This window comes from Myotis yumanensis, unplaced genomic scaffold, assembly GCF_028538775.1.
Source record: "Myotis yumanensis isolate MYYU_CA2020_CCGP unplaced genomic scaffold, mMyoYum1.0.hap1 SCAF_9, whole genome shotgun sequence".
Classification (NCBI taxonomy): domain Eukaryota; kingdom Metazoa; phylum Chordata; class Mammalia; order Chiroptera; family Vespertilionidae; genus Myotis; species Myotis yumanensis.
The window spans coordinates 63037221-63065009 of NW_027223760.1; positions in this window are offsets into that span (position 1 = coordinate 63037221).

Genomic DNA, 27789 nt, shown 5'->3' on the forward strand with positions numbered 1-27789 from the left:
CTAGCTCTGCTCCCACCACAACCACAAGAGAAAACCAGAGTTGAAGCCTGGTATGTATCCTTCTATCTGTTTACTAGGTCACACAAACATATAATCACACATGTGGGACTTGCCCCTTTAAAAATGACAGGACATATCATACAAAGGACTCTGACAACATTTTTTTTTTCATTGTAGCGACATCACGAACATCTTCCTGGGCAATATATATAGATCCAATTCATTTCCTTAATAGTTGCATTAACATTCTATTGCTTAATTTATTCAGTTGTTCTTTATCGATAAACCTTGATATTTTGTTTTTGTATTTTTGCTATTTTTCACACATCTATCCTTATTTGCTGGGACATTTTTTCCCTGAAGAATAGATTCATAGTAATATGCTCTTTAAACAAAAATATGTTGCCACTAAAGATTTATGACCACTATACAGTAAATTACTCATTTTATCTTCTAGAGATAACCTCATTACATTGCTATTCCATCTCTATATTGGGGAAATGGGTAGCTAGGAGCAACTCATTTTTGAGAAGAGAAATGAGTCTCTCAGGCTCTTGCCTTTTCCACTGAGTGCTCACTGCTGCTCTGTGCTCCACACTGTGACAGAATCCACGTCACAGGAACAGGAGTTTTGAAAGAAGATGCAGGTGTTCTCGGGGATAGTTTCTCTCCGCTGAGGAATAAAGCTGGGCTCCTTTATAGCATCACTGGATTTAAATGAGAGATGCCAAGGAGGAATTTCCCTATCATTTCCCCCACATCCCTGAATCTGTTAAGGCTTTTCTCCCAAATACAGGCCAAATGCTAAAGAGGGTTCTTTAAAAGTGTTCTAACTGTCTTATGACCCAGAAATTCACTTTTAGGTATATCTGAAGAAATCCAAAACACTCTCTTTAATCTGGATGCCAGGAAGAAAGTATGTACTAGATCCGCTATGCTAATTGAAACCATAATTCAAAAGAACATACACACCCCTATGTTCATTGCAGCATATTTACAATAGCCAAGATATGGAAGCAACACAAGTGCCCCAAAATAGACGAGTGGATAAACAAATTGTGCTACATATATTCAATGGAATATTACTTGGCCATAAAAAAGAATGAGATTTGACCATTTGCAACAGCATGGATGGACCTAGAGGGCAATAGGCTAAGTGAAATAAATTGGACAGAGAAAGACAAATACCATGTGATTTCACTTCTACATGGCTCTAAAGAACAAACAGAATAGAAACAGACTGATGGTTGACAGAGGGGAGGGAGGTTGGAGGGCTGGGTGAAAAAGATGAAGGAGTTAGAAGTAAAAATTGATGCTAGATTATAGCAGAGGGAATATAGTCAAGAAAGTGATGACTATGGATGGTGTCCAATGGGTACTTGAAATATCAGGGGGAATCACTTTGTAAATAATGAATTAATTAATTAAATTTTTTAAAAAAACACAATTTCTACATGATGTACAGGGGGCAGTGACCACGTGTGCATGGGGCACTCAGGAAGCACAAGGACCCCACCTCACGGGAAGGTGCAACGAAGGCTTCTCAGGAGATGGCACTTTTCCTTCCCTTTGGAATATTTTCCGATCAACAGGGTCAGTCATTGAGACCACAGCTGTGTAAAATTCAAAACACATACTATTTCTTTTTAGAGATACATCCTATATAATAAAAGGCTAATATGCAAATAGACCGAACAGCAAAACAACCGGTTGCTATGATGCACATTGACCACCAGGGGGCAGACACTCAATGCAGGAGCTGCCCCTAGTGGTCAGTGCACTCCCACAGGGGGGAGCGCTGCTCAGCCAGAAGCCCAGAAGCCGGGCTCATGGCTAGCAAGCGCAACAGCAGTGGCAGGAGCCTCTCCTGCCTCCACAGCAGCACTAAGGATGTCGGACTGACAGCTTAGGCCCAGGGGAGCGGGCCTAAGCCATCAGTCGGACATCCCCTGAGGGGTCCCGGACTGCGAGAGGGCGCTCGCTGGGCTGAGGGATCCACCCTAGCACATGAATCTTGTGCACCGGGCCTCTAGTATTAAAATATTTACAAATGAAATGACCCAATGTCTGAAATTTGTTTCAAAATGACTGGCAGGTTGGGTAGGTGGAGGAAGAGCTGAAACAAAATAGGCAGTTTATTTAAAAAATTGGTGAAACTGGGAGATGAGCACATCAGGTTCTTTGTTCTAGTCTTTCTTACTTTTATTTGTGCTTCAGACTTTCCGTAGTCATTTGTTTAATTGCATAGCCATTGGTTAGATTACAAGGAGAGGACGTCCTGTTCCAAACCACGCTGATGTCACCTAACGTTTTAATTGAAGCAGCTATTGCTCTAGTTTCACTTCCCGCCCTTGACCTCAGACCTCAGCTTCTGGGCCCTTTTCTGCTGACTGGCTCTTATCCGCATGTGCCCCCTCCCTGAAGCCACTCCCTTAACTGGCTAAGGAGCCCAGACCCTCCCCTCCAGCTTCCTTCAGGAGCAAAAAGCCTTTTTGATTCCCTCTGACAGCTTCTGCCTAGATTCTCTCTCAGATCTTCATGTGGCTACAACATCCCCGAACAAACTCAGCTCTAAAATGCCTGCACCAGCCCAAAGGTTCAAGAGCAGGCAACTTCCTGTTTCAGAAAGTAAAGAAGGGGCCCCGGACCCCACGCACTCTGTGTCTCCTTCCACGCAGACAGAACCCCGATTCATCCGTGTGGCCTTGCCGCCCAGCCCCGCACGGAGCGGGCCACCACCGGGAGCTCGAGGAGGTCCTAACTGGGATGTGTCTGGTCCCCTCAACACTCTGCTTTCTCCAGACGCCCCGGAGCAGGAGGCGCTCGCGGGGGCTTGCTTCTCGCTGTGACCACACTGGTGGGTTCACACACGTCTAGACTTTCCAGCTGCTGGAAGGCGGAGTCCCCACGTAGCCCTCTTTCCTGCCCGCATCCCCACGTGGCCGAAACGATGCTCTCCCATGGGTGCCACATTGTCTCGGTTTTTTACTCCACAAAAGCGCTTCTCTCCTTTCTCAGGTCCTTATCGTAACATCTTACTATTTTAGAAGGCTTCCGTTTTATCAATAGCCAGGAGCCAGCCTCCTGGCCCTGAGGAACCCTGCATCCACTGCTAATGTGTTCACATCCCAGCACGGAGAAGGCGGAGGCTGGGAGGCTTCCCACACCTAGGACACGCTCACTGCTCTGCATTTCCTGGGCGGCCCATACCTGGAAATACCCCTGGCATCAGTCCAGTGCATTAAAGAAAGCACTTTAGTCCTTATTTGTAACTTTGCTTTTTCCCTCCTACTGGCCCATAAAAACTCAGGCCGACTTGCTTCAATCCACTGACTTCCACAAATGAACAGGAATCAACGTTGTGCTTCTAAGTTTTACAGGGAATGAGAAAGAATTCGGATTATTCTTAAATTATTTTTAAGAAAAAATATTTAACCTTAGCTGAAAATGTACTCTTCTGGGATTTCAAGAGACTTACATTTTTCTTTTTAACGTGTCTGTATTTTCCATTTCTTCCATAACGAACATGAATTATTTTGCAATTTTTAAAATATAGTCGCCCTTTTTCCTTTCTTTTTTTTAAAAGTCAATTTATGCTTTTGTTGAATTAACATTGGTTGGTAGCATTATACAAACTTCATGTACACACCATTGTGATTCAATGTCTATATACTCTCCTGCACCCTCACTTGCTTTTAAACCACGTCTTCCTAACCTTAGCACGGTCGCCATGTTGGCCTTGGTTCTTTGCTGGGGGCAGGGGAGCAGGGGGTCGTGTCTGGTGCATCGCAGGGTGTTTGGCAGCATCCTCGCCTCTACCCACTAGATGCCAGGAGCAGCCACAGTTGTGACAAGAAAAAATGTCTCCAGACATTTGCCAAATGCCCCTTGTGGGGGAAGGAGGCAAAACCACTTACTTAAAATCCAGTGTTTTAAACTGTAAAATGTGGGGTCTCAGAGGGGGGTTGGAAGCTTCTTAGATAAACAAGTGCTATATTAGCTAGAAAAAATGTCACCAAGCCACTAAGAGTAAGGATGCTAAAAAGGGCAAGGCGTTTCAGAGCGAATGTCCACCTGCACACGCTCAGGTTGCCATAAGCGAGCCCAGTGGGACAGGCAGGGCCTAATGGCATGGCCCAGTGGGGACAACGGTAGAACAGGCAGAGAAGCACGGGCAGGCCCAGAAGCTGGAAAAAATCCAGCAGTGGTGGAACCGACCCCTGTGCTCACCAACTGGAGGCACTGCTCCCCCGAGAAGGATACGCAGGAGCCAGCAGACGGGTTTCTGTGACGGGCAGTGTAAGCAGCGACGTCATGGAGCCGTGAGGATCAGCGCCTTCGGGGAATGCAGTGCTCAGCACATGGAGGAGCTGGCTCCAGCAGACAGTTACCCAGAAGCCTAACCTGGAAGGAAGCCTTTGGTTTGTTTGATTGAGTTTTGATTCCCAAAGAACAGTTTCATTGGTTATTATTGGCGTTATTTTAAATCGGCCTTTTTCATCCGACGCTTCATTACATCTCCACTGGGCCAGCCCCAGGGATGAGGCTAGTTACGGTCCTCCAGGAAGTCAGAGCTGAGTGCTGAAAACAACACCTGTCACTGAGTGAGGTCTCTTGTGCTTATCAATGATTATTTCCTCAAAATGTGATATGGAGACATACACTACTGGGTCACAGAGGACTAGTTGGTCAGGTTTTAGTTGTATTATTACGCAACAATGCTCCCAAGTAAGCCAAGCATTTTATGACTCTCTGTAGGTAGGAATTCCATACATTATAAAAACTCATAATACAATTATGCAATCATTGCTAGACTAGAGACTAAACCAGAAATGTTATATAAAACTGGTAGTTTTAAAAAAAAAAAAAAAAAGGCAGGCAGCAATTGTCTATTTGAAAGAGACTTACTTTGTCTGCAAATGAAGAAATTATAGCCTCCCTGCGCAAAAGGACATTTCTGTAATTTCTTCTTCTTGCCTTTTCTTTCTCAGCATTTTTCCTCTCCCTCCTGGGATTCCCAGAAAATCAGCCTGTATACTCAAAGGAGTTTATTTTTTTGTATTATCCCTTTTTAAACAGCAGCTTTCAAATAGCTGTTATAAAACAAACATAAATTCATACTAAAGTGAGAATGACTAACAACACACAATGAGCTATTACTTTGGGGCATATTTACATTTTCATGAAGACAGATCGGTCCATTAAACATTTACAAAGTGTCTCCTATGCCCAAGCATCATGTTACTGCTACTAGTAAACTCTACATGAGAGAGCCCTGCACCTAGAACCTGTGACATAAAGTTAGACGAGCTCCAGACTCACAGCCTGCTTGATCCTGCTGACCGAAACAAAATTATTCTATTTTATTTTCCCACCACCAGTTCCTCCTCTTGCACCTTGGTAAATAACAGCCCGCAGCCATTCGGGCACTCAAGCCAAAGACCCAGATGGTATTCATGATTCTTCTCTTGACTCACCCTCTACATCGAACCCATTAGTAAGCCTGCCTACGCTGCCTTCAAAACACGTCCCAAACCCACACACTTCTCTCCGCCTCCTTGTCTAAGCCATCATCACCTTACATCTGGCCTGGAAATGTCCTCTCCAAGGGTCCCTGATTCCCTGCCTACCCTTCTACAATCTGTTCTAACATGGTACGCTCCTCGGATAACTTCCCATTGCGCTGGATGTAAAACCTGAACTTCTCAACTTGACCTCCAGGCCCTATAAGATCTGGCCCCACCACCTCTCTGATCTCACCTCCTGTCTTTCTTGCCCTTTCTGCTCCAGCCCCACTGTTTTCCTTTCGGTTCTCTGAATAGACCAAACCTGTCCCGCCTCAGGGCCTGTGCACTTGTTGTTCCCTTTGGCTGGGAGACCTCGCCTGGGCGTGCCACACGGCTGGCTTCTTCGTATTATTTAAGCGTCAGCCCAATGTTACCTCCTCAGAGAGGCCTCTCCTGATATAAAGTAACCCTCCTCATCGTGCGCTGTCGCAGCCCCGTTTTCATATGTTCATCATGCTTGGCACCGCCTAGACCCCCTTGCTTGCTTTTCCATCGCCCCACACGCCCCACTTTCCAAAAACACCCCTGCAATGCAAGCTCTGTGCAAGCCTCTGTCCACCTTGGTCATTACTGCATTTCAGTTGACAGTAAGCACATAGGATGCGCTTCAGAAGCATCTATTGACTCACTGAAGATGCAAGATAGGAGGTTGGAGGGCAAAAGTCTTCCCAGCACCTTTTAAATTCCACGAATCACTGTAGTCCGTTTTCTCAGCGGGCAACGCAGCCAGTCCTCCGTGGAAGAGAGATCCCAATGATAGCTTCCAAGTACCGGTAGTTTTAGAAACTACAAGGAAAGAAAATACACTAGACATAGTTCCAGGTAACACGCAGGAAGGTGTGCAGGAAGGACAGTGTGAAAGGATGATCAGAGCCTCCTTTCCAGTTACAGAAGGAAAGGAAAACTCACAGAGACCTCACTCTATTCCAGAGAAACAGCAGGAACATCCAGATTTTTATTTGTTTTTTTGTTTTGATACTCCGAAAGGAAGAGCTGGGTGAAGTAATCCTCAGGAAGTCGGGGGCTTGTTTTGACATTACTTGTGAAGAAGCCTAGAAAGGAGATGGTGACAATAAACAAGGCCAAACCCGCAGTTCAGAGACCGTTCACAACTCGTTTAACTGGAGTTACATTAGGCTGCTAAGGTGGGTATGTGGAGCAAATGGAAATTGGCCCAAAGGAGGTAAGGAAAAGTGTCCCCTTCCGGAAACAGACCATGAGTTAGGTCAGCTGCAGATTTCCACGTCCTGCAGATGCCAGCAGCATGCCCGGTGGCCAGTGGAATTGTGCACAATGCCGAGAAGGCCGGCCCAGGTGCCGAGGAGGCCAGCGTAGGTGCAGAACAGCACAGGACCACCCTGTGAACTAGCCGTCCTCCCTCACTGCCATGAGGACATGTAAGCCTTCCCTATACCTTTTGGAAAGGAAAGGGCACGGGGGAGATTTAAAGGAGAGAACCATCTCTAACAGGGAACTGATCCTTGAATTGGACTGATTAAAGACCAAGCCAACTGGACACAATTTGAGAAGTTATGTTTCACTGGCAAGTTTCAGTAACCCCTCCTCTCCGAGGCACAAACCAAATCCCTCAGTACCAGGTCGGGGCCTTAGTACTGAGATGAGTGTACTTAGAGGAAATAATAGAAAGCGACTTTTTTCTTTTCTGCACATTTAAGAGCTACAATATACAATTCTACTCTACTTTAGAGCTATTATTACCATGGTCCTTATTGTGTCTGGGGAACCCAGGCATGCAAAAATAGATTACAATGCTACCTAATATAGGAATAGAGCCATGTTCTATATCCAGAGCCCATAGCCGAGGGGGAAGTTAGCTGCATAAATTAGTTTTCCATGGTTGTGCAACAATATTCCCACAAACTAAGCAGCTTCAAGCAATACACATGTATGACCTCACAGTGTCTGCAAGTCAGGAGTCGGGGCACGGCTTAGTGGGTCCTGTGTAAGGTATTGACCAGTGGTGGGCCCTCATCCAAAGGCCCAGCTGGGGAAGGATCCGAGTCCACGCTTACGTGGTTGTTGGCAGCACCCAGTTCCTTGTTGGGTATTGGACTGAGGGCCTCAATTTCTTGCTGGCTGCCAGCCGGTGGCCACCCTCAGCTCCTGGCCACATGTGCCTCCCCAACATGGCTGCTTGCTTCCTCAGAGCCAACGAGAGAGACAAGACAGACATCACAATCTTCCATAACCTGACCATGGAGCAACATCCCATCACCTTTGCCGTATTTTATTGGTTAAGCTGGTCACGGGTTCTTCCCATTCGAGGCGAGGGAATTACACAAGGACAAGAATAGCAGCAGACGGGCTCATGGGAGCTACCTGAGCATCAATGCGCCACACGACATCAAGCAGGTGGGTGGGAGCAAACATGCCAGGTGCAGCTTCTCTCAGGAGACACAATCTGGGCTGGTTTTTACAGAAGGTTAAGGACCCAGAAATTGCTTGGCTGTACCAGAGCCTAGTACCGTGTCTAGCACCACAGGAGGCAACAATAAATGTTTGCGAATGGATACTGACATCAGGAGCAAAGACTGGTCACCCCGGTACAGAAGAAGATAGTGTTCTACATTGCAGGAAAACAAGACAGATAACTGTCAGCTCTCATCCCAGTAGTAATAGGTAACATCACAGACCTTCCCTTGGTATTAAAACAGGAGGCCACTGCATCAATGTCTCAGCTAGACTCACCAGGAAAGTGCAATGAACGCCAAGGGCACTAAAAGGACGGGAGATGGTCTAATGCAGGCAGCTCCCCAAATTCTATATTTATACAAATGATAAACAGGTTTCAAGAAAGGAGAAACCAACTAACGTTGATGACTAGGGAAACAAATAACATTAGAACTTTACACTGCAGTAGCATCTTTCATCTGGGATCCTAAGAAGCTTTAAGAGGAATTACATTTGGGTGCGGCATAAAAGTAGGTTTTTAAAAAATAAAAATATGGATTTTATGCTCTTCAGAAAAAGTAGCACATAATGCTATATCACAGATAACAAGTGCAACCTGGATTTTTTTTTAAAGAATGTTTTGTAATTGTGTCCAAGGTTCTAAATACATAATTGGTTGAGTCTAAGGAAATGCAGGCAGCTGGTTTAGCCCCAGTGGCATGTGGAGGTGCTGATGATTACAAACAATCCAGATGGAAAACTGCCATGGGGAACAGGAGGCAACCTGCTGGGCCAGAGAACTGATGGAGACCGAGAAGGGACATCAGCAAAGGTATGTAGAAGTAGTACTTACAGGACCATCCTATGAACAAGTGGTGCAAAAGCATAAAACACTGTGACTATCGATCAGAGCTACACCACGTCTGTAAAAAGCCCATAATCTTGTGAGCTTGAGCAACAACTGTCCTTGTGTATAGGAGGATGCAAAAGAATTGGGAAAATAGACACCATTTGTTCATTCATTCCCATGAGAAGAAATGGCTTTTGAGTGAGTGAACTACTAGTAAAATAAGCTGGGGAAATGCTACTGAGGGGTAGACAGGGAGAACGATGAATGGGAGAAGATACTGAGAGAAATTTCAACCAAGCCCCATGTTTGAGTTATCAATTTGGAGTTCTGGCTGTGCATCTAATACACAAAGACAGGAAACCAAAACTCCAGAACCAAATACTTATCTGGACTCAGCGCTAGAGCCATGCCTGTCTCCAAAGTGTCTAAGTCCTGTTTGTTCTGCAAGATCCACCTGCCATTGACACCTTCACCAGGCTCCTAATCTATGAGTAGTCCCCTTTCTTCTGAATTCCCTCAGCATGTCATATGTACCTCCCACGAGGCGCGAATCTCTGTGTCCATTCTGTTTCAGCAATGTATGCACCTGTCATATCCCCTTTCCAATCATAAGTAACTTGAGGCCCCTAGCACTGTGTCTAACACATAGTAGGTGCTCAGTAAACACTTTGGAATGAGTGAACTGCCATTTAGTACTTATTAAAATACCCTGACCTGCCACTCCAACCACCTCCAGATCTGACTTGTGAGGTGACACCTTGGTGCTCAGGAGAGCTATGACATCGCTACATACTTTGGGATATACTGTGACGTTTTCTCGGGAGATATACCCAAACTTCAGCATAGTTTGTTTCAACTATGGGATCAAGACCATACTTTCTGGAAATAGATGGGTCTGGGTCACAGTCGTTAGTATCATGCCTTGTAACCATCTTTGTAATGACCTTAAGCCTCTTTCTAGTGTGCCTCTTCTGTCTGCACAGTTCGCTAAGCTCTCCACGGAAGGAGCTGCGCCTCTTTCATCGATGTAATTGTTGCCCACACACACTCACTGCCGGCTAAGAATCTCCACCCACACTGGGCAAACATTATCAATTGTCAAAACATGATTTTCTTTTAACACAGATAAGAAGCACTCCATTCCAAGGAATTCCTTTAACCATAGCTGCTGAGTTAGGTCATCAGACGCAACACACACCTTTACCTGAGTCCTCAGCCCATAGGTTCATTTCTACCTGCCTAGAGTCAGCAGTTTCAAGCATTTTTCCCCAAAATAAAATGATATATACACTATATATGTAATTTATTAATATATATTAATTAATACATACAATGTATAATAATAAAATTATATATACACTATACTATATGTGTGTGTGTGTGTGTGTGTGTGTGTGTGTATGCTGAATTCAGTTAGCAGTTTGGAAACTGACGATTTCAACGAGGGATGCTGTTTGTTAAAAATACCCTGATAGGTTGCCTTCTCCACCGAGGTAAGCAATGCACTCCCAGGAGTTCTCCTTTGCTCCTTCCTTTACAAGAATCCATTTACTCTGGTTCATTTACAGAAGGTTACTGTGGTTTTTCCAGGAAACTGCTGCCTGACGCGAGGGAGGTGAATTTTCTTGTGTACAAAATTCAGGATCATTTGTACAGAAACAGACATGAGTAATAGAATATTAGCCACATTAATATGCTTACGATGCCTGGGCCTTCACAACAACGGCTAAGTGTTGCCAAGCTGGCTTTACTTTGCGTTGGCAGAGAATACGCCATCATATAGAGTTCTTTTGGTCTTGGCAACAAGGCTGGCGCTCCTGCCAGCATCTGAAGGAAATGGACAAGAGACAATAAGCCCATTCAAATGCATTAGCAATGTCGTCCAGTGGGGGGGGGTTTCAAATTTTAAATTGATACAAACTTTAAAACCACCCTATGTTAAGTAAAGGGAAGACTGATTTTCCAAAAGCAGATGTTATATTTACCAAAAGAGTTCTGGCCTCTGTTCTCAACAAGATATATGCTATTGCCAGGTTACTGGCAAGAAGATGGTCAGAAAAATAGAGAGACAGTGGCGTCTCCCTGTCAGAAGGCTGTAGACACCAAGTGCAATGGATTGGCCGCAAGCAGCCAGCTGTGTAATTTGTGGGGCGTAAGCACCTACATAAATTTACATTACTGCTGGGCTATTGTTCCAAACCTTTTGTTTATGACAACAATGTGTCTTTGCAAGTGAATAAAAAAGAGGCATTTCTAGCAGCAAACCTTACACCCTTCAAAAACCAAAACCAAAAAAATCCTTGAAGAACCACCTATGAAAAGTAAAACCTGTTTGCTAACATAAAGTTCAATATTTGCCTGGGTTGGTAAAATCCTACTTGGAAGGGGTGGAGGGGGTGGTGGTATTTCTGGTTTCATGAGACAGTAGAATTTCAGGTAAACTACTGAGAAGGTAGTACTTGTATGCTTTTCTCAATTCTAGAGAGAGTAGAAGAGCCCCCTGCTGGCTGCAGAAGGAAGACCATTCAGGACCCAGACAGTCATTTTGAGACTCCCCATTTCCCCCTAAATCTTTTATTCGTACAACAAATTTTTGTTGAAGCGTGCTATGTGCCAGGCACTGTGCTAGGCTCTGGGGATAACATGTTAAGCAAGGCAAAGGGTGCCTTCTTAAAACCCTTACATTGTAAAAGGGGAGACAGAAAGTAAACAAACGTGAAATATAATGTCAAATAGTGATCAATACAACGGGGGTGGCAGGGAGGCGGAGGGGAATAGAGAATGATGGGAAGAAGATGCTATTTTAGACAGAAGACCGAACATTTGAGCTGAATGAAGAAGGGAAGTCTGTGGGAGGAGCACTCTAGTCTGTAGGCAGGGCACAGAGCAAGCGTCAGGGCTCAGAGGTGGCTGCACTGGGCATGTTGACACAATAGCCAGAATGCCAGGTGCCTAGAGTGAGGGAGGCAAAGAGAGTTAGAAGATGAGGCTGAAAGGAGCCCAATGATGCAGAATCTTGCACAGTAGGAATTTTGGACTTTACAGAAACCCACCAGAGAGTTTGAACAGAGAATTAAGTAAATACAGTTTCCATTTTAAATGGGTCACCCTGTACAAGAGGGAGAATTAACTGCATGTGTGAAATCTGAGAGGCCCATCAGGAGGCTACTGACACGGTATTGCAAATAATCTAATCAATGAACTTTACCAAATTCCTGCTATTTACAATGAGGTTCAAAGAATAAATATGACCTCTGCCCTCGGAGAGCTTTCAGTTAACCTTGGAAAACAGAGAGATACACCTCAAATCAAACTTACAAGAGATAGGAGGAGTGAGTGATCGCAGTGTGGGCAAGAAAGAGGATGATGATGATGATGATGATGATGATGATGCAGACGTCCCCAGCAGGCAAGCACCAGCTTGAGACAGTTTAGCTTAATGGTTAAGAGCACACGCTGTAGAACCAAGCTGCCGGGTTCATAATTCTGGTGCTGCCGCTTACCAGTTGTGTGATCTCAGCTATGTTATTAAACTCTCTTTTCCTCAGTTTTCTCATCTGTAGAATGGACTTAATAACAGTACCACCTCATAGAGATGTTATGAGGAATGTGTCAATGTTATATATAAAGTGCACAGAGCAGTGCCAGGTGCTTATACTAGTAAATACTACATAAATGAAGGAATGTCTCCAAAGTCACACTGTTACTGTCTTTATTACTGCTGTAGTCCAGATATGATGTGATAATGACTTGAACGAATATCAGGTGTGGCAATGGAATTAAAAAGGCAGTTATTTCTGACCAAGGAACTTACAAGGTTCGGTGACAATAAGATGGCACATGAGGTAGGTCTATGACGAGGTTCAAAATGAATGTGAGATCTCAAGCATAACAACTGGGAAAACAGTCCAACGGGGAGAAAAAGAGAAGTCAGGAAGTCAGAAAGGCCAATTGGTTTGAGAGACAAGGCAAGCACGGTTTGAGGCATCCGAGTTTGAAGTGGACAGGCCATTAGAGATGCTGGACTGGAGCTTGGGAGAGAGTGGAGGGCATCCATCTGGATTTGGAAATCCTTCTTGTGAGGACTTGTCCTTGAAGCCATGGAGATGCCTGAGAAAACCAAGGGAGAAGAGGCTGAAAGAAGAGCTCTAGGAATAAAGCTCGGGAGACACGAGCATGGTTATGGGTTAGGAAAGAGGCCAATGAAAGAGAAGGAAGAATAAGAAGGTTAGGAACAGAAGCAGATTCTTGAGAAAGATGGAGACGCTACTGGCAGATGCTACTGAGCGATGACTAAGGGATGACTAGCTTTGGGTGAGGTCATAATAAAGTCATTGATGGAGTCATGGAAGTTCCAGAAGTGTAGGTTGTCCTGAAGGCCTCTGCTAAGTGTTGGCCCTGAGTGCTGTACTGTGCCACCCAGATTTCCCCTCCAGGACCCGAGGTTTCACTCCCCAGGGAAAGTGGTAGGCTGACAGTTCCCAGTTGCCTCAGCTGAGCCACCTTGTCTGAGGTCATGACCCTTCCTGGGGCAGCTTGCATCAATGACTGGTTGACCTGGCAGTATAAAGACACAGTCCTTTCACACACATAGGGACAACTCAGAAGGGTCATCCCAGCTCCAGAGCTCACCATGGAATCAGCTGAGGGAAGCCAGCATAGTGGCTGCAATGCAGCCCAACCTCCCCCCGCCCAGTCCTGCTTCCTTCCCTCCCCTTCATGAGTGTCCATGCTAAGAGCGCTCCCAGTAAACTTCCCACATGCCAATCTCCATGTCACAGTCTGCTTCCCCTGGGACCCAAAAGCACACTGTGTTATGAAAGTCAATAAAAATAAAAATGATAACATCAGGGAAGAGTTTGACACAAGATCAATATCTTAATGGTATTTAACAGATCTATGAGAATAGCTTCTCATAAACAGAAATTCTGAAATTTAAAGGAATTAAGTCTAAGCAAAGTTAGTAGGAACGGACTTTTCTCCAGAACCCCAAACTCATCGGACTTGCAAAAACAAGATGATGCCATTTGCCTTCGGTGAGAATAGAGTGCTGGGTCGTGTGACCCGATTGATGGTGCTGTCACCCGTACCACCTCACAATCTCTTTTAATCTCCGCATCTTGTCACTTTGCTGCCATCTGGAGAGAGGATTAATTTCATTTGTCCCCCAAGGAGATTAATGTATCCTACCGGATTCCAGCACACGGACGGACTCCGCTCTAACCCATCAGCACTAATCTGGCCTCGGCAGCTGCTTCAAGGCTCCTGTGCCCTTCATCCACCACCAGGAACGCAGTGGTCTCCAAAGCCACTGCATTTTCCTCACAGCTGAGGGCATGGGTGGGTGCAAAATTCCCTCCACCTGCTCCCAGGAAAGAAAGACCTCTGAGGATCATGAGACCTACCAAGTTCCCTTCCCTGTTGGGCTGTCTCACGAGGCTCCCCGAAACTGAGAGATCTCTCCATAAGCCCAGTGGGTCATCCCATAAGCCAATGGGGTTGGGGAGGCAGGGAATTTCTCCTCTTATGCAAGAGAGTGTTCTTTTGTGCAACCGGTTATGCTACCCAACCTCTCAGATGCGGGGAAAGGCAGGAATTGTGCCTGCTTGCTCACCACTGTACCCACAAGAACCCTGTGAAATGCTTAATACATATATGTGTTAACTGTTGAATAGATGGCTGAAAAAACAGTGCAAGGTGGATTACTAATGAAGTAAATAAAATAATGAGCAAATATAGATTAAGAAGATGGTTAAAGACAGTTGGATATTAACCTGATGACTAAATTGGACTCCCTTTCCCATCATACACCTGAGTGTATGTCAGTCCCTACGACTCCCTCAGCAATCCAGTTGCCCATGGTAAACACTCAATAAAAACCCTTTGGACTGAGCTAAATTACAATAAAAACCTTATTAGTGGGGTAAGTAAAACCTTATTAGTGGGGTCCCAAATGCCTAGGCTCTTATAAAAAGACATTCAGAAGGTATTGGTGCCAATACCTCAAAAGAAGGGGAGTTATTCAGCTCAGAGGATATGGGAGTTACAGGGAAAGAGAGACAGAAACATTTTCTAATAATGACAAGAAAGAAATCCAAAGGATAAGATTTTCAGAAAAATCATCGTATTCCACATTAATGGAACTAGTCTGTTTAAAGCTTTAAGAGCTTGGCTTGCAGGACCTCCATGAGATTTGCTCACAATTAATCGTCAGGAAGTGAAAGAAAATACTTGTTAATGGTTCTCGCCATTCTGAGGACTTCACATGTTTTCTCATTTCATTTTCTCCATAACCCCATGCCTTAGGGTTACTAGTATCGCCATTCCCATTCTTCAGATGAAGAAACTGAGACCAAGAGAAGTTAAGTGACGTACCCGAGGTGACAGAGCTGGTAAGGAGTGCCACGGACATTTGAACCTAAACAGCTGGACCCCAAGGTCCATGCTCTTAACCTCTGCACTGCACTGCCTCCTCGGCAGACAAACATTATATCTTCTGTTCCCTTTTTAACCCACAGGTACATCCATGTATTATCTGGCTTTTACACTCTTTAGAAATAATGCTCTTGGCCAACAACCATATGACACCTTTTTAAGTCCAGTTGGTACCTGAGACTGTACATTAGCATTGAGGCTCTAAGGAACAGTATCTTTTAACATTGTGGGTGTTTAAAATAAAACACAACAAAGCAGAAAGTGGACTGTATTTGTGGGCAGCGGTTTCTGTCTGTTTTGTTCACAGCTAAACCCCAAGAGCCTAGAATAGTGCCTGGCACATGGCGGGCATTCAAAAATATTTGTTGAACTTGTGGTTGAACCAAAATGAGATGTACAGCATCCCCTACACAGGTGCCCCATAAACTTTATGGCACAATTAAGATCCCACCTGCGGATTCTTGGAAGAACCTAAATTGCCAAGTCCTACTTGCTATTGGCCTTGTATTTTATATTTGAATCATTCTGTGACCTGGTTAAGGCAGTTGTATGATGGTTAAGGCATGTCTCCAAAGTTGCACAACTCACTAGGGAGGGAAAATAAGAACTAAAACATGGGTTTTCTCAACGGGCCCAGCAACGATGCAGGTATAGTAGATGTTTTCTTAGCCCCGTGAACCCAGGTTCAAGAGCTGCTTTGTTAGGTAATCACTTGATGACTTTCTATTAGTACATGGAGGTAGGGTTATCTCATGGTAAAGAGGCAGGGGCTGAATGACCAGGCAGGTTTCTTATCACCTCTGGGCCTTAGTTTCCTCATATGGAGAATGTGGGTACCATAGCGTGTACCTCTATCAGTCAGGTTACAGACAGGAGAGAAGAACCACTCCGGACATTTCAATGAGGGGGCACTTAACATGGAGAACTGGCTGTCTAGGTGACTGAAAGGCTAAGAAGCCAAATAGGATGGTACGACCACCGGAGCCTAGCGGTATCAAGAAGCTACTACCACCCCTCGTTGGTGTCAGAGCAGGTAGTGATGCCAGCCCAGAAGCCAGGGGTAGTAGAGCTGGATCTATGAAGGAGACCCAGCTACTCCTACAGCCAACACGTGCATCAGACCAAGAAAGGAGACATAGCCTCGCTTCCTCCCCCTTCCTGCCCACCAGCCTCAACCTACCTAGGAGCCTGGGGAAGGTGACACAGAACAGAGCAGGAAAGGGCAGACAATGTATTCAGGAGCAGATAGGCCATCAACCAGCCCAGGACCTCTGCAGCTGCAGTGAGATTTAAATGAGATGTATATATCGCTCTCAGCACTGTGCCTGGTATGTAATAGTGCTTCATGAAATGTGTCATTGCTGTTATATATAACAGGCCCTCGCCTGGCCATGGGTCATGAAAAAGACATAGACTCTGCCCCCAATAGCAAGCAGTCTGGTCACTGTAGCCCAATTATTAGCTATCACGCATTCTGTGGGCTGAAGTGAAATCTCCTATGGGCGTTATCTCACCACACTGGTTCAGGTGACCAACTTCTGAGCCTGAAAATCATCCCGTCGGGGGCATCAGTGATTACAGAGAAAACCAGGCCACAAATGTTTACTCTCCTAGAATAAAAGGGAGCATTAAAATGTGAGATATTTTTATGTGAGACATAAAGTGATCGCTCACTAAAAGAAGCACCAGCTCTATCACCGTCCCTGATGGGAGAGACTCAAGGAATGTTTCATTTATATGGCTAACTACGTGTCCGGCTTGAAAGTATTTGATGCTGTCTTTAAAAGGTCATGGCTTTGCCACTGGACGTGCGTTTTAAGAAAGGGTTTTCTCAAAGAAAACGTGCAGCTGACATGAAACTTGGCTGAGGGGATCATGGCCCAGGTATTGAGAGGTGCCTATGGATGCTGCTAAATAGAGGCCAAGAATTCTTGTCTCTCCATCTCTGCTTCTTTAGCCCAGGCCTTGGGGTCACAGAATATTAGTGCTGGAACTCAGAAAACACATTCATGTGATGCACTAAGATGTAGAAACTATGCCAAAAAGACCAATGACAAACACTGCCAATAGTCATCGTTAGTAGAAAGATGAGGCAGATTGAGATAGTGACTTGACCATGGCAATGGAGCCCAACTACACCAGGGAAGCATCCCATACTCCCTGCCTCTTCCTCCTGCCTCCTTCTACTCGGGGACACGTAGAAAATTGGCCGCGGGCAAGATTTATACTCTTCATTTTTGAAGTAATAATGTGATCTTAAATATCAGACATCCTGCAGCATTTTAACTAGGTGGGAAGGTACCAGAAGGTATAATCATTCCACAGGATGACTAAATGAAATAGCTGAGAGCTCTAAACTCATCTTCGGAGAACATGAATGAAAATAATATTTCATACAGAGAAATAAAGGGGAAAGATGGGATGCAGGTCCACAATTACTGGTAAAGTTGAACTGGATTCATAACCTCTTCCCTATACAAAATGAATCAGCTGGACACCTCGGTGACTCCGAAGTCCCCGTAGGTTTAAGACAATGGAATGGCTTTGCCTTTCTCAATGCTGATCAAAAACCTTTCAGAAGGGACAGTCCTTGGACACAACAAGTTTCATTCTGATATTGTTTCCTTTCTGTCTTTGGGGCCCCCAGTATAAATTATATCACCGTTCCCATTAGTTAGGCTTGAGGTATGGCCAACCCATAATTAAAAATGCCTCCCAGCACGGAGCCCGAGCATCCCATGACATAGAGCTGTCAGGCAGTTTCATCTCCAAATTGTAATGGCACTATTTGCTTTATTTAGGCTTGGGTGATTCAGGATGGATGCCCTTCTAGAAAAGCGTGTGCATTTAAGGTGACAGAGCAAGGATGATTTATACGGGGAATAACTCCTGAGTCTGTCAAAGACCTGGCAGAATGCTTCTGGGAAAACTAACTGCAGCCAGTTCCTTCCACTGCGCGGAGATGAACTATCGGCATCTCCGCCAACTATCACAAGATGCAATCTGCCAACCATAAGAGAGGGAGCCAGAGTCCCCATCCTCCACGCTCATACGGGCCTGATAATGAGAAGTTACTTGTAAGCCAATTATTGGGATTTGAACGTCCTTTTCAGAAACATTCGCCATTTCCCTTTGATCACTACAAAGTCACACGACCTTTCTGTACCGTTTAAGATGCCCCAGAAATTTCTGTCCTTACCCCACAGCCACCCTAACGTGAGCCTGTGAATGTCAGGTCGGTAAGGCTATTCTTACCGAGGGTGGAGACGCAAGCTGGTAATCCGAAGGGGAAAGTGTCCTGAACATGGAGTTCTGAGAGTTGTCCCCTTTACTGAATGTTCTCCCTACTCTCCTCATTGTGGATCTTCCCCCCTTTAGTCTGAGAACCACACTGGACTCGCCGCCCATTCACTAAAGTTGGCAGCACCGATGTTCAGGAAAAGGGCCACAGCATGAAGCCTGTCTCCGTATGAGACCAGAGCCATCAGAACACGCCTGGGCTCTCCCTGGGAGAGGCCCAAATTCAATCCTGTCTGATCACCTGGACCAGCAGTTATTAATAGGGGGGATTCTTCCCCCAGGGGACAGGTGGCAACATCTGGAGACATTGTGGGTTGTCACAGCCGGGGGCAGGGAGTGGTACTGGCATCTGGTGAGCAGAGAGACCAGGGAAGCTGCTAAACCTGCTACTGTGCACAGCGCAGGCTCCCACGACAAAGACTTGTCCAACCCAAAGTGTCAACAGTGCCAGGGCTGGCCAACCGTGACCTACAAACTCATCAGGGTGTGCAAACACGACGTTCCAGGCGGGCGTTTCTCTTCCGGTTGGCACGAACCCCGCACGGGAGCTACACCGCAGCGGCAGCTCCGCTGAAGCCCCGCATTTGCCTGATTCAGCAGATCACGCTTTAATAATGTAATTCAATGCTTCCTCATCTTTTTAATGTTATTTAGGTCCTTTAATATAATTTGGCAAGCTATTATAGCTGTTACAGCTGCTAGTTCTGCCCTCAATCCTGATTTCACTTATGACCTCAGCCGGAATAAGATTTAAAGTTTGAGATGATGTAAGTGAATAAGGATTATTAGATTTATTCGTGTGGCAATTTAAATAAGAAACTGCCTGGCCTAGAATAAGTGGTAAATGAAAAATGCTAGTGATTTATAGACCTGTCCATTTCAAAGATTTATATGATGTGTGGGATGATTAAGTAAGAGACAGGCCTGATTATATGAAATATGTAATTTTTGTAAATGCAATATTGGAGGCAACCTGCTAAACAGTGCGCAGAGCAACTCCCGGCTAAGCAATTTTTATTCTGCGATTATTGCAACTGGTAGGCAGCGTCGTGTGCAAATTACACGTGGAGGCCTTGCTCTATCTCTTTCTAGCCAGATGGGCGTGCGGTCCTGGGAACAGCACCCACCTTCAGCCTTGAAACAGCCGTCCCCTCGGTGCCCCGCAGGCAGGGCAGGCCGGGGCGTTCAGACCTGACTGAGGGACTGCGGGCCTGAGCAGCCCTCTCTCTTGTAAAGCACTCAGCCACTCTGTTCGGGTCACAGTTCCCAGACGTATGAAATGGAGAGTATCCATTTGTCACATCCGGTGACACACTTTGGGGAAATACAGTGGCGTCGTTTCCTTGCCCTGTTATTCATCCTACTCTTATCAAGGTAGCACCCAGAGCCCGAGTGCGGAGGGCTCCGAGGCCAGTCAGTGGGTCTCGGGTTGCCTCCCACTCCAGGAGCCTCAGGATGCCAGGGAGGGGGGCCCATGCCTCGCCGAGGTTTTGGGCCTGGCTCCAGAGTCAGCCAGAGGCCTGCTGTGGAGGAATGAGCAATGGTTTGATTCTTCTCTCTCAGGAGTGGGGAATATGTAAATACTATTAATATTTAAATTACTTTGACAGCTGCTTGGTACCATAATTAAATTGTCCACCTCCGTAACTCAGGCTAGTGATTCTCAACCTTCCTAATGCTGTAACCCTTTAGTACAGTTCCTCATGTTGTGGTGACCCCCAACCATAAAATTATTTTCGTTGCTACTTCATAACTGTAATTTTGCTACTGGTATGAATCGTAATGTAAATATCTGATATGCTATAGGTGTTTTCTGATGGCCGTGACCCACAGGTTGAGAACCGCTGGAGAGCTTTTTAAATATATATATATATACTAGAGGTCCGATGCACAAAATTTGTGTAAGGGGCTCGGCCCTCATAGCCCTGGCTTCGTCTGGAAGGTCGTCTGGATGGTCGTTCCACTGTTCAGCCATCCAGTCTAATTAGCATATTAGGCTTTTATTATTTTTTTTTTTTTATTGATTTCAGAGAGGAAGGCAGAGGGAAAAACAGAAACATCAATGATGAAAGAGAATCACTGATTAGCTGCCTACTGCACGCCCCCTACTAGGGATCAAGCCTGCAACCCTGGCATGTGCCCCGACCAGGAATCAAACCTTGACCTCCTAGTTCATAGGTTGATGCTCAACCACTGCGCTATGCCGGACAGGCCAGGCTAGACTTCTCAATCCATTCTCAGGGTTGGAATCAGATCTACAGGAAAAATGGAAAGGAAAGCCCTGTATAAAACAACAGGCAACCTGCAAATGCAAATAGAGAAAGAGGCTCAGAAGATGAAATGGAGGGCAAAGTGGAAACAGGAAACAACTTTATTGGCTAAATATCCATGAAGGCCCTTAGACTAACCAAGAGGAGCAACCCATAGGACTTGGGGAGCTTAGGGATGAGTCTGGGGATTATCTAAACTCTAGGGTGTTTATACGACGGATTAAGTGCTGAGGATGAGTACCATATAATTCACTGGGGTCGGGGGTGGGAGGTGGTAGCAAAGTAGAAAACTTCACAGAAGAAATAACATTTAAACGAGCTCTTGTAGAATGTAGTGGAGTTAGAGAAAGGAGCTTCCTAGTCCATCCAGGTGTCTGACCACTGTGCGGAGGTAAAGGACATCACCAACATGCTTTTGGTCTGATATCAGAAACCAGGAACACACATACAGTCAAGCTTTGTGGAGGAGAGTGACTCAATGTCCTGCAGATCTAGAAACTTCCGAAGCTGGCAGGGATCAGGAACTCTTACTTAAACCTCATATTGAAATTTAATATCCTTCATAAAAGAGGTGGAATTTTTAATGAATTATAATGATTACCCTCACACCATTCTTTTCTCAGATATCATGCTTGTAGTACCATTCACTGATCAAATGTAATTCTTTTTAATTTTTAATGTTGCCATGGATTTTTAATAACTAATCAGAATTCCCCCAATATAGTGGTTTTAATAAGGTGGGGTTTTTTTCATTTAAACAGTAAATGTTTGGGTCCAGAGTCCTGGTAAACTGATCATTATTTCTGGAGGACTCCTGTTGCCCATCTTGATTAAATGTGATGTGTAAAGAAAGACAGAAACTTATTTATGCCAAATGAATTGACTTTTTAAAAATTGAAAAAATATATCTGATCTGGATTTCTTTTAATAACCTTGAAATCTTTACCCTGAGTACCCAAGCAGAAGAAAATAACAATAAAAGGAATCCAGGCTGTCAAATTATGACCCTCCTCACCCAGAAAAGAGTAATAATTTTAGTTGTTAACTAGAGACATCACCATGGAGCAAAAAGTATAGGTCAAGGGAGAGAAGAGCAAATTAAATAATAAGATGCATTTGTTTGTTGGAACTTTATCACCCTTTTTAAAAGCCTACTTATCCAGCAGAGGTGGGCTTTAGGGTTTTCGATTTATTTCCTAATTACTACAATAACAGATCCCCTAGCATCTTCCTGATCAGTTTTATAAATTGATTAATAAGGCAATCATGGTTTGGGAAAGCTTTTATACGCCACCTGATATTGATGTCATCTATAAAAAGACAACCAAGTGAGCACCTGATATACAGTAAAGGCGGGTTCAGAAATTGCAGCCTTAGAAAGATAATGGAATGAGCATGACCTTGAGTAGTTTGAGCCAAATAGCAACTGTCAACTCCTGATAGCAGTATTGACCTCAGAGGCAGCTGACAGAAACCAACCTGAAAGAGCCATTTTCTCAAATTCTGATAAAGATAATAAACCATGTGTGTACAGTCACCCACTTGAGTGAGGAAGCCTCTTGTAATCAATGACCCGGTGATTTGGGTAGAAAATACCAGGTGCTAAGGGATTCTGGGAGTTCACGGCTTTAGATTGAGTGCCCACTAGATTTTGGCAGTTTTTTGTTATAGTTGGAGGTGGTTGTTTTACTTTCTTTAGATTCATTTTTAGTTCTTCTCAAGGAAGATTTCAACATACATAAAAGCAGAGAGAACACTATAATATATCCCCATCTACCGTCACGGAGCTGCAATAGTTACCAACTCAGGCTACTCTTGTTTTATCTGTATGTGGACATCATATTATTTCATCCACAAATTTAAAAAAATACTTAAGTGCATATTTTATTTTTTTTAAATATATTTTATTGATTTTCTACAGAGAGGAAGGGAGAGGGATAGAGAGTTAGAAACATCGATGAGAGAGAAACATCGATCAGCTGCCTCCTGCACACTCCCTGCTGGGGATGTGCCCGCAACCAAGGCACATGCCCCTGACCGGAATCGAACCTGGGACCCTTAAGTCCGCAGGCTGACGCTCTATCCACTGAGCCAAACCGGTTTGGGCAAGTGCATATTTTAAAATGAACTTTAAAAAAAAACAAATCCAAAAACATCAGCACCACAAAAAAATTAACAATTTCTTAATTTCATCAAATGTACATTCAGTGTTACCCATTGTTTCCTAAATGCTTTTTAAAATATTTTTTTATTGATTTTTAGAGAGAGAGAAACATCAATGTGAGAGTGAAACATTGATCGGCTGCCTCCTGCATGCCCCTCACCAGGGATGGGGCCCACAACGCAGCACATGTCCTGACCGGGATTCCAACTGGCCACCTTTCAGTTCACGGAATGAGGCCCAACCAATGCAGCCACACTGGCCAGGGCCTCAAGACTTTTTATAGTTTGTTCCAAAGTCCAATAAGGTCTGTAGGGCCCCCTCCCCACTCATTGAAGATATAGAGTCATTTGTCCTAGAGCTTCCCACATTCTGGGTTTTGCCCTCCATGCCCTATTATTTCCCGAGAAGTGGTAGTTAGATAGAGGCCTGATTAGACTCCAGTTTGATTTTTTTGACAAGATCACTTTACTAAAGGTGTCATGTACTTCCATCAAATGCATCATAGGGTCTGGTTGTCTCTTTCTGTGATGTTAGTGGCCACTGATGATCAATGGATTCTGTTAATATAGGCTGTTTAGAGAAAAGCATTGAACCAAAAATGTTCAGAAGGTTTTGTTTTTTAAAAGAATAACTAAAAATAACTTCACTCTCTGCCAGGCACTGCTTTACAGCGCACAGTGCCTCGTGTAATCATTGTTAACACCCTTATGGAGTGGTGCTGCGGGAAGAGTTGAGCCCAACCAGCCTTCCTCCAGAGAACTTCTCTTAGCTACCACAAACACATCGCCTTGAGTGTCCCATGGCTACAAAAGGAGAACCCTTGCAACTTAGGTAGCATGAACAATTAAAAGAGGTGGAGGCGAAACCATAGCCAAAAAATGGTTGGCTATCGTTTAAATACACACACACACACACACACACACACACACCAAAAACAAGCAAACAAAACAAAACACTACAGTATACACTTATTCTTTTAAAGATAGATCAAAGCACCAAGTAACTACCAAACAAAATCACTGAAAGAGCCTATCATCTGATAATGGATGTGAGTCAACCCTAGTCACAGTGTCGTTTTGGTACAGACACGAAGAGGTGAGGAGGTTTGGGACAGCCTGCATTGACTGGCTGCAAAGGCACCACGAATGTCACCAAAGTGAATGACTAGAAGCTATGATGACCTGTTTAAAGTCGGCTCCACCCTTTGCACAAATCAACATAGAGTGACGTTACTCGCTCTCAGTGTGCAAGAGTTGCCAAAAGTAGAGTCATTTCATTAATCTCCCATGCCAGGGAGAGGTGGCTATATATCACTCCAAGTGACACTGACAGCAAGACAATAACACTACATTTCCACAGTGCATCAGATGGCATTTCCCTCCATTCATTTGCTATCAGAGTCTTTATAAAAATGTCTTATAACTAAAATGTCTGTCTTTTAGACTTCAATGAGACTTGCTTCAAGATAAACATCTTATTTTTTAGCATAAAGGAAGGAAAGTATGGAAGCCTCACATCAAATAATATTTCTAAACAAATGTAAAAAATAATATATTTTATAACTGTTTGTCTCATTCATACCAGGGAATGGTGCCTTGTGATTAAGGAGAAAGTAGAGAAGAAAGGAAGAGACGAAGGAAGGGACGGAGGAAGGAAGAAAGGAAGAAGAAAGGTAAGCTTAAACTTGCTGTATTTCAGATGATAGCTTTCATTACAGTATTTAGAATATTTAAATGGGTCAAAACAATACTAGGTAACCAGACAGAAAATGATGCTTTATTATTTAAATGTATTTTTTTAAATAAAATGACCAAGCAAATTCAAAATTCCTCTTCTTCCTATATCTCCATCTCACAACTCACTTTACATTACTGTGCTTTTGTTTAGGATTCTAATTCCACTTTATAAGCTCTAATGGAGCAGCCCCAACTTCCCCAACAGCATTTACTACCAAGAAACTATGTCATGGCAGATTTCTGTAAAGTATCCTCGGAGATAGTATTCCGTCCTAATTATTGAAAGTCAATCGTGTCTGATAGAAAAAAGAAGGACCATTTTTAATGGAGTAAAACATTATTAAAAATAGAAGCGGGATCTCAAAGGATGCACTGAAAATAAAATTTAAAAAAAAAGAGAAAGGAGCAGAGGCTGGAGCAGAGTGGGGGGCTTGTTACTACAGCCCAGATCCACGGATTGGGTCCTTTCATCTCACATAACTCTCCATGTTCCGGGTGTTTCTGTAACAATTTCTTAAATGTTGCTCCTTGCAAACACGTCTGCTGCTCTGTTATCCAGCTTTTTTTTTTTTTTTCTTAGTCCCATGAACCATTTCACATCATAAACATCACAGCAAAGATCTCTTAACTGTGCGTTGAAGAAATCATTCAGGGAGTAAAGATCTCGAAACCAATACAACGGACAGGAAAACAAAGACGAGATGGTTCGGACCTGGCTTTGCAGACCACTCACTGAAGACAAAGGAGAACCCAGGCTCCCAAGGCCCCCGCCCCGCCCCCACCCCCGCCACCTTCCACTCCCCGGTGACCACCCAACCTCGCGCATGCGCAGTATTGGCAGGGCTCTGGCAGTGCAGGGTGAAAATGCTGCTCTGCTACTCACTAGCGGTGTGGTTTGGGGCAGGCGTCATCATCTCCCCTAGCCTCAGTTTCCCAGTCTGCAAAGTGAAGATAATACCCATGTAGAGTTACTGCAAGGACCAAAGAGGTATCACTTTGTATAGCTTCTTATTGTATGGTAGAATCTCAAAAATGGTATTCGTTATCATATCCCATCATAGCTCAGATCATAGTCCCAAACATGTAAGAAACATCACCATAGCAACAGCACTGTCCTCAGACTGATTACATAGAAAACTAAATTGAAATGCAACTTTAGATACTACCCTTCTGTCTTCTAGATTTTAGAATTAAGGCTGTCTTAAAGTGCAACGGTGCGCTTTATCGTGCCTGTGTGCTCACCACTCCCTTCCTCAGTGCAGGCAAGAACAGAACTTGTAATCTGTAGAGAAGCACAAGTCTTTAAAAACCAACATGGAGTGAACAGAGCCACCAAACGGTTCAGCAGTGAAAGGTCTGCACAGAATTCCGAACTCGGGACCCCCCCAAACTTTCATTACCAGCCTTCACATTCTGAATTAATCCATCCATCCATCCTAAAGCCACACCTCTGAGGCAGACAAAGAAGCCAAATATAATACTTCCCACACACGACGCAGTCTGGAATGTTGTTCAAATATTGATGAGTTTCAAGAACAGTGTGTCAATAGAAAGATATGGCAGGCCACCTCTGAGAGCCAATCTTGACAGATGTTTCCCTGGGGGGTGGGGGGGAAGGATCAAAGACAGATGCTCATTGTTCACATTTCCTTTATGAAGCTATGTGGGAATATCAAATAATTTCCCAGGGTAACGATTCATTTTATTTTTTTCCCTCCCCATGAAAGGGAATTCCTGGGATTATAAAAGTCTGTCTATAAAATGACCTAATCTGAGGACAGCAAAAATAAAAAACATAAGGATCCAGCAGTGCGTCCCATCATTTTTTCCAGATGCAAAAAAAACATACATCCCACACATACACACTTAGCTGGCAAAAAATAAAAATAAAAATAGCCTACTGACAAAAAAAAAAAGGGGGGGGGGAGGAAATTTCCCTAGGAAAATTCTACTTCTGTAAAGATAATGGCCAGGCATTCTACCTATCTTGCTATTCCTTAAACACCTGCCAAATATTTTCCTTCTCCATGTGCAGTTACCATGGAAATAGCACAGAAAGGCTCTGGAGAGCCATGGGATCCTAGCTGGATCCACAATAAAAGGTATCCTCCCACCTTCCCAGGAAGGCGTATGACAAGGACCTTTATGTGTTCTTGTGAGGTGGACATGGTAAAAAGAGAAAACATCTACAAGCAGATGAATCTGCTAGGCTCAGAAACATATTTGTGATGAACACAAAATTGTCAGCCTGGCCGGTTGGCTCAGTGGTTGAGCATGGGCCCATGAACCAGGAGGTCACTGTTTGATTCCTGATCAGGGCATATGCCTGGGTCGCGGGCTCCATCCCCAGTGGGGGGCGTGCAGGAGGCAGCCAATAATGATTCTCTCATCACTGATGTTTCTATCCCTCTCTCCCTCTCCCTTCCTCTCTCTGAAATCAATAAATACATTTTTTTAAAGGAATCTGGACCAGGAGCCCTTTAGAGCTGCCCTAATACACTTAAAAAAAAAAAAAAACATTGTCAGTCATTCAGATTTGGAGGGGACCGAGGGGAGAGAACAATCACAAGACAGAAAACACAAAACAGACCGAGAACATGCTCCACTTTAAGAAAACTGCATTCTGCTCCTCTGCTGTGTCCAGGGGTTCAGACAGCCTCCACCCCTGGGTGCAAATTAAAGGGCCAGGAGCTGCCAAAACCGGTTTGGCTCAGTGGATAGAGCGTCGGCCTGCGGACTGAGGGGTCCCAGGTTCGATTCCGGTTAAGGGCATGTACCTGGGTTGCGGGCACATCCCCAGTGGGAGATGTGCAGGAGGCGGCTGATCGATGTTTCTCTCTCATCGATGTTTCTAGCTCTCTATCTCTCTCCCTTCCTCTCTGTAAAAAATAAATAAAATATATTTAAAAAAAAAAAAAAAAAAAAAAGGGCCAGGAGCTGACACAGCATCTTCCTGGGGGCTGTATGGGCACTGAGGAGAGTGCCCAGAGTGGTTGTTACCTGGGGGAAATCTGACTGACTGGGCCAAGAACGTAAGCCACTGCCTCCAGCATCC